The following is a 9,065-nucleotide window of genomic DNA, read 5'->3' on the forward strand; positions in this document are numbered from 1 at the left end:
AAAGATTAAAATAAAACTGGGCATGTTTAATCTTGAGAAAAGATGCCTGAAGGAGGATCTGATAACAAGTCTTTAACTATGTTTAAAGGGGGTTATACATGGACTGTGGTCAATTGTTATCCATGTCCACTGAAGGTACGTCAAGAAGTAATGGGCTTAATCTGCAACAAGGGAGATTTAGGATAGATATTAGGAAAAGCTTTCTAACTATAACACAGCAGGGCACAGATTATGCAACAAGTTTTTGGAATGTATTGGAGACAATTTTTTATTTCAGAAAGTGGAGAAAGCTACTGGGGGGAGGCTGTTCTGGATTTGATTTTGACAAATAGGGAGGAACTGGTTGAGAATTTGAAAGTGGAAGACAACTTGGGTGAAAGTGATCATGAAATGGTAGAATTCATGATTATAAGGAATGGTAGGACGGAGAACAGCACAATAAAGACAATGGATTTCAAGAAGACAGACTTTAGCAAACTCAGGAAGTTGGTAGGCAAGATCCCCTGGGAAGCAAGTCTGAGGGGAAAAACAGTTGAAGACAGTTGGCAGTTTTTCAAAGAGACATTATTAAGGGCATAAGAGCAAACTATCCCACTGCGTAGGAAAGATAGGAAGTATGGCAAGAGACCACCCTGGCTTACCCAGGAGATCTTCAATGATCTAAAACTTAAAATAAGAGTCCTACAAAAAGTGGAAACTCAGTCAAATTACAAAGGATGAATATAAACAAATAACACAAGTATATAGGGACAAAATTAGAAAAGCCAAGGCACAAAATGAGATCAGACTAGCTAGGGACATAAAAAGAAACATGAAAACATTCTACAAATACGTTAGAAGCAAGAGGAAGACCAAGGACAGAGTAGGCCCATTACTCAAGGAGGGGGGGAAAGACAACAACAGAAAATGTGGAAATGGTAGAGGTGACTTCTTCGTTTTGGTTTTCACCAAGAAGATTGGTGGCCATTGAACATCTAACATAGTGAATGCCAGTGAAAATGAGGTAGGATCAGAGTCTAAAATAGGGAAAGTCAAAAATTACCATACTTAGACAAGTTAGATGTCTTCAAATCACCAGGGCCTGATGAAATGCATCCTAGAATACTCAAGGAGCTGACTAAGGAGATATCTGAGCCATTATCTTTGAAAAGTCATGGAAGCCAGGAGACATTCCAGAAGACTGGAAAAAGGCAAATATAGTGTCCATCCATAAAAAGGGAAATAAGGACCACGCGGGGAATTACAGACCAGTCATCTTAACTTCTGTACCCAGAAAGATAATGGAGCAAATAATTAAGCAATCAATTTGCAAACACCTAGAAGAAAGTAAAGTGATAAATAACAGTCAGCATGGATTTGTCAAGAACAAATCCGCGTCAAACCAACCTGATAGCTTTTTTTCACAGGTAACAAGCCTTGTGGATGGGGGGAAGCGGTATATGTGGTATATCTTGACTTTAGTAAGGCTTTTGATACTGTCTCACATGACCTTCTCATAAACAAAATAGGGAAATACAACCTAGATGGAGCTACTAGAAGGTGGGTGCATAACTGGCTGAAAAATCATTCCCAGAGAGCAGTTATCAGTGGTTCACAGTCATGCTAGAAGGGCATAACGAGTGGGGTCCCGCAGTGATCAGTTCTGGGTCCAGTTCTGTTCAATATTTTCATCAATGTTTTAGATAATGGCATAGAGACTACACTTATAAAGTTTGTGGACAATACAAATCTGGGAGGGGTTGCAAGTGCTTTGGAGGATAGGATTAAAATTCAAAATAATCTGGACAAACTGGAGAAATGGTCTGAAGTAAATAGGATGAAATTCAATAAGACAAATGCAAAGTACTCCATTTAGGAAGGAACGATCAGTTGCACACATACAAAATGGGAAATGACTGCCTAGGAAGGAGTACTGTGGAAAGGGATCTGGGGGTCATAGTGGATCACAAGCTAAATAAGAGTCAACAGTGTAACACTGTTGCAAAAAAAAAAAAACAAAAAACCAAACATCATTCTGGGATGTATTAGCAGGAGTGTTCTAAGCAACACACGAGAAGTAATTTTTCTGCTGTACTCTGCGCTGAGTAGGCCTCAACTGGATTATTGTGTCCAGTTCTGGGTGCCACATTTCAGGAAAGATGTGGACAAATTGGAAAAAGCCCAGAGAAGAGCAACAAAAATAATTACAGGTCTAGAAAACATGACCTATGACGGAAGATTGAAAAAATTGGGTTTGTTTAGTCTGGACAAGAGAAGACTGAGAGGGGACATGATAACAGTTTTCAACTACATGAAAGGTTGTTACAAGGAGGAGGGGGAAAATGGTTCTTCTTAACCGCTGAGGATAGGACAAGAAGCAATGGGCTTAAATTGCAGGAAGGGCAGGTTAGGTTGGACATTAGGAAAAACTTCCTAACTGTCAAGTGGTTAAGCACTGGAATATATTGCCTAGGGAGGTTGTGGAATCTCCATCATTGGGGATTTTTAAGAGTAGGTAGGACAAACACCTGTCAGGAATGGTCTAGATAATTCTTAGTCCTGCCTTGAGTGCAGGGGACTGAACTTGATGACCTCTTGAGGTTTCTGCCAGGCCTGCATTTCTGTAATTCTGTCAAAATTCTCTTGTGAGCAGGTAAATAAACCTGGCTGTTTAAAGTTTGGCCAGCAATTCTACTTTTAATCTATGGTGATGTATGCATTGTACTTGGCACTGGCTTGGGAAAGGTCCATCTCTATTATTGCACTTTTGTCCCTGCAGCCTGAGCTGCACTTTCATAGGGCATAAAAATAAGCAAGTGATGAAAAAGCTTGAAGCTGTTCCAGTGAAACAGTGACTCGCTAATCATAAAATACACAGTAGGCCTAAATGCAGCAGTGACATGAAGAATGATGCAAGCTGCGTAGCAGCTCTAAGTTGCTCAGAAAATCAAGGGGAGCAGTAAAGTGGTGTAACTTGCCCTCATTTGGCATTCACAGGATGTGAAAATCTCACACATTGAGCAGATGGAGGAAGAGTGATTCACTGGCTGAGGCAGAGAATTGGGAGTCATCAAACCTGGGTTCTGAGCCTATTTCTACCACCAATACTGGGACCCAGGGCCAGTCAGTTCCCCTCTCTGTGTTATTCACTCCAGGCTGAGTGCATCTTACATCGTGCATGGTATGAACTCAGCAGCACTGTGGGGCAGAGCTGTAGTTCCCCCTCCAAGCCACCCATGACCACGGTGGTACCTGGTGTCAGGTAACTAAGGGTATGTTGGACACTGCAGCTGGAAGCAAGCCTCAGCATGGGTAGACAGGCCTGAGCTAGCACTGGAAATAGCAGTGTGGACCTTGCAGCTTGGACAGCAGCTCAGGCTCTCAAGCCTACCCAACCCCATGTCTGAGCTCTGGCAGCTAGCTCCAGTCTCTGCTGGGGCTGCAACGTCCACACTGCTATTCTCAGCGTCCTAGCTCAAGCCTCACTTGTGCGAGTCTGTCTACCTCTGCGCTGCAGTGTAGACATACTCCAGGAGGCCTCTCTGGCCTGTACTCCATAGAGAAGAGGAGAAGACACCAGTGGTGGCTAGAGGAGGAAGGGGGCAGGATCTGAACAGGATTAGTATGGAAAGCAGGGGCTGAAAGAGGGTTGATCAGAAGAGTAGTGTGAGTAAACCCAAACCCCTCACACATAGCCCCAAGATGCTCCCCCACCCATAACTATCTTTGCACCCCCCCAAAATCTATCCTCCTTCCAAACTCTGTCCTCCCACCCCCAAACACACTGGTGATCTCTGCATCCCCTCACCACCACCGAAAGTGTTAAACTTCGTTCTCCTGTACCAGTAAATGACAGAGCTATGACTCATTCCACATACCGCATCCAAATGCTTCATCATCCAAGGAAATTTTCTCTCATTGCCACTGACCTGTAACTGACACCAGCCAAAAAACTGGAAAACTAACTATGGGGAATAAACTGAAACCCAATTGCCAGGATGGGCGGGAGAAACCTAAAAAAAGTAAACTAGGGGTGGCTAAGAAAGACTAGGTAACACAACCTTACCTGTATGGTAGCTGTAATGAAACACAATGGGCCTGCTCCTGAGGCCTTTTCAGCCAGTGGAGAGACTTCCATCACCTGTAACCAGATTGAAATCAGGCTCAGTATGATTTTGGCCTTTATATGCAGAGTTCAGCTCATAGAGCAGGGAGGGGATATTCGCTCTCCACAGGGCTCTGTATCAGAAAGATGTTGCTAAGTCGGAGGAAATTCAAAGACGAGCATCAAGAATGAGCAACAGACAGTAAGGACCGATGTGAGAAAAGATTACAACACCAGCTTGGCACGAGGGCACTCAGCAGCTCCCGCGGTGACCCTTCTGGTCAGATTTCCAGAAGAGTTCAGCATCCAATGTACTGAGCTCCTTTGAAAATCTCGTCACTCAGTTTGTGCCTAAACGGGAGCTGAGCTCTTGAAAATCTGACCCCAACAGAGGGTGCTGAGAAATGAGCACATATGAATACCTGGCCCATAGTGGCCCCTAGAGACCATTTTGATGTTGATGATTGCCAGAATGCAGGACTTTTCTCCCTTCATGGCCCCTCTACGCTGAGTATGTGTTAGGAAAATGAGTGGTGCAAAGCTAATTTGCCCTTTAAGGCAGCTGTCCCGATGATTTGCTCTGCCTGAGCTAGATACTTTATGGACATGTATGAAAGCAAGGTCCCGCCTAAGAAGAGATTACAGTTTAAACAGTATAGAAGATAGATATCTTTAGTCATTCTTTCATGCACAGTATTGTATGCAGTTAGTGTGTATCTTCAAAGCAGTTTACAGACAAGAACTAATTAATACCATACTTAGACTGGTGATTTTTTCTGATTTAAGAAACAATATACCCTCCTTCCTTTTTTTATTCATTTAATCCTTGCCCTAATAGATTCCTTTCCCACCTGAAACGGAAAGAATTATAAACTCACCTTGCCCTTTACCTGGTAATCTCTCTTTATTACAGTACAAATGAAATGTTTAGGAAAAGCCAAGTTTTTAAAGTATTTCTTGAGGCTGCTGTCTCTCTACTAAAACTGATTTTCTGATTAGAAATCCCACTTTTTGTAAATTCCATAATCAAAATTCTCTTTTCCAAAACATTTACAATGAAAACATTTACCCTTTTACAAAATAGTCTGAGCCAAATGCATTACTGGAATGAATGGAGTTACACCTGGGATGTATTTACTGCTCTGATGAATTGGCACATTTTCAGTAAGCTTTATCGTACACTCCCAACATGGCTGCAATTGTAGAATAATAAAGGTAGAGCAACGATCAGATAAGCAGAAGCTAAAATAGAGCAAACTGAAACCACTTTACCTAAATTGCCCGGAAATCAACACAAAAACCAACCCTGTATTTAATAGATCAGTTAGAATCAAACCACGTAAATCACCTTTTTGAGGAGGGTTAATTTACACCACCTGTCAATTAAATTGAGTGCAATGCATAGGTTATTAATACATTTATTGGGGTGAGAAATACTATATTTGGAAGGAAAATGATCCATCTGAAGCCAAAATTATGATCACCTCTGATCATTACATTTTCAGAGTTGTAAAATTAATTTCTATTGCAACACTGAAATCAGTCAACTTTGCACATAATTTTCTCATACCATTTACATTATCAAACCCAAACTCATTAACCAAAACATAAACAACCATTTTACCAGCAGTTAATGCCACTGCTAACCAATGATCCCCTGGATCTGATTTAGAAGACAATGTAATCTCACCACAACCCAATGACCAACCAAGCCGAGCAAATGTAATCCGGGCTAACAAGCAATTATTTATCTCCCATTAGTTTTTTCAGAGCTTTAAAACATTCTCCCAGGAAAGCACACCAAAACCTCACATGATTGTACTGTGAGAATAATTCTATCCCCAGCCCTCTCACTACCTCTATGTGCCTCAGTTTTTCCAGCTGGAGATAATATTATGCAATAAAGGTGTTAGAATCCTGGATGAGTTTCCCCAGGCAGATACTCACCAGGGTGGATCCCCTGTGCCCTCAGACTTGCTGGGGGTGGACAGAGACTAAGAACTGGCTCTGGGCCTCCAGACACAATCTCAGGGTGCATATCCTTTCTCCAGCTCCCCTTCTGAGGTATTGGACTCTGCAGTCCAAATGTCTAGGGCCTGAAACTAGTACCAACTCTCCCATGTTTCCCTAGTGGCTACTTCACTCTATCAGAGTTTCCCTGAAGCTGTGGACCCTCTGGAATACTATTTCACCCGTGAGGGCTACTTGACAATTAAAGCAAGTAAGTAAAGCAACACAGACTTTGCACAGGAATCTCTAAACCCATCATACTTCACTCACAGACAAGCATAAGAGATATAGAGATCTATGGAAAAACAACAAAACCCACACGGAAATCCCTGCCTCAGCTTCCTCGCAGCTACACGTGAGAAGTGATAAGGATTTTGTCATATAGGGAAGATGAGGATTGGATCAGTGTCCTTTCAGGGTTCCGGGACCCTCCTATCATCATCTTCCTCCTCCTGTCCCTTCTGGCTTCCCTGGGCAGCAGCTAGCTCTTTCATTTGACCATCCAGGTTAACAACTCTTGATTGTGCTCCATTGTTAATCCTCTCCTAGGAAGCACTGCTAACACCTCCTAGAATCCCAGTCCAAAATGGAAGGTAAAAAACAACAGAGAAGGCACGATACAGTTTTACAATCAAAATGGTGTTCACAAAACAAAGTGGAGTTTGCAGACTGAGACAGAGACATGCAGATGTATACTAATCAGGCACAAAAGGGTTAAGCTTGAAAAGAAATTTCAAGTTGCCACTCATCCTGCAGGACGCTTTATGGGGCTACACTGCTGTTGAGTCTTACAGACACACATGCAGACTGGAACCAGCTGCAGGACTGAGACAAAAACTACAGCCAGGCTAGCTCACAAAGTACATGCTGCTCAGATGCAGTTAACAGTTATTTCTTGTTGATCATTAGATAAATCAGGTGTCCTAAAATCTGCCTCAGTTATCAATGAAATACCACATGTAACCAGATGTGAAAAGAATGGAATGCTGGTAAATTGCAACTAGACTGCAAATGTTTAATGGAAGTAAGTGACACAAATTTCAACAATGAGAACGGTGAACTAAGAATGGCTGCAGTAAACCCTTTGCAAATGCAACATATAAATCTCATAGCAGCTCTTGTAGGGGATGCTGAGGAGATCTCGAAAAATTCAAATAGCAATTTCAATTGTAGCTGAAAGCCAGAAGAGTTAATAAAATGGAAGATAAGCCATAAGTATTGCACATTTTTTGATAATGGCTATGCTGAAGTGTGGCATATCCACAATGCATTTTAAGGGAGAGGAAGTTGTGAAGAAGCAGTGATCGGTTTAAGAATAATTGTACCCCTAGAAAAAAAGTGTTCCTTATGAAAGATATATTCCAGATAAGGACTCAAAAAAAGGAACAATATTAGCAATGTGGCAACTGTCAGGAGGACAGCAAATGTCAAGCATTTGGGCAAACGCAGAAATAATAATAAGTCCAACCTTTTTGCAGAAATGTGAAGACAAAGCAGAAAAGTGGATGATGGGCTAAAGGAAGAATGTGAGAATCCCTCAACTAAAGATGAGCTCTTCATAAATATAAAAGACTGATTCTGCCAAATCAAAATAATAGCTACTAAAGACATGCACAAATGGTCTACATACAAAATATATACAGAAGTGCAAGTGAATGTGTTGGGAACACTGGGGCATGGCCACTAGGTAACTCGAGGGGATGGAAGACCACGAGTGTCGATGAAGCCCCCTCGCACTAGGCCCCGGTGTCCTTGGCCCCCCCCCCACCTGGAGGCACTCGCAGCAGCTCTGCGTGCTAGGCCCAAGTGTCCTTGGCCCCCCCGCCTGGAGGCACACACAGCAGTTATGCTGAGAATCTGCAACAGTATGTTGCAGAGTCAGACTGCCTGAAACTAAGCAAGGCCAAACAGGGGAGATATGGAAGAACAATGCTGAATAAAGCAGCTTTATGTATAGTTTAACAAATGATACAGAGAATCAGGAAACTAGCTGGGAACTGGATTGGCTGGCTATATGGATACTTGGAGCAGCTTGCTATTGGATAAGTATGCTGGGAAAAAGGATGTATAAAAGCCTGTGTAACTTCCTGCTCTGTTGTGCAGGATTTGAGATTTTATTCTCCCTGTACCTTTTTGCAGCTGCAAATAAACTTTTCTGCTTCTCCACCCCGTTGTGATTATTGGGTGTAGCACACCGGGTAACGAACCACTCAAGCTGTTGTTCAGCCTCTTGGCACTGGGTGCCGGCAACAGCTTTTGGCGTCCCTGGGTGGGCGACGAGGCTGCAATTTAGCCTTGCCCGGACCCCTCCTGGAGGTCGAGGATTGCGGCGAGAACCGACGCCCAGCGCGCACCGGTGAGTTCATCGGGGGCCTCGGAGGAGACGCGATTTGATCGACCCCAGAGGGCACAACGGTGCAACGTACTCATATAGTGGAGAAGCTGTTGTGGACGGCGGTGAAGAACCGGTCCCTTAGACATGGGGGAGCAGCAGCTGCAGGACGGCGGTGAAGAACCGGTCCCTTGGATAAGGTAGGAACCTTTTAAAATCCGGATTATATGCTCTGTTGGAACCTGGGGACGCCCAGAGTTACCCTGTAGGTATGGGACAGGGACAGAGCTCAGAGGTTAGGGCACGGTGTACGCCCCTAGAGTGCATTCTAGCAAACTGGAAGGTATTTGGTGCGGATCCGATGACTAAGAGCCAATTAAAACGATTCTGTACAGTTGACTGGCCTCAATATCAACTAGAGGACCAGGAGTGGTGGCCACCAGGAGGGTCAATTAATTACAACACGATCCTTCAGTTACTCCTGTTCTGTCAGAGAACAAGGAAATGGAATGAACATATGTATGCGCATTTGTTTCTGACTTTATGTACTTGACCAGATATTTTACAGCACTGTAATCTGACTCCGACTGGTTCGGTAGCAGCTAATGTTAGTCCCCAGACCCCCACCCCCACTGTAAT

This window comes from Lepidochelys kempii, chromosome 6 (assembly GCF_965140265.1).
Source record: "Lepidochelys kempii isolate rLepKem1 chromosome 6, rLepKem1.hap2, whole genome shotgun sequence".
Classification (NCBI taxonomy): Eukaryota; Metazoa; Chordata; order Testudines; family Cheloniidae; genus Lepidochelys; species Lepidochelys kempii.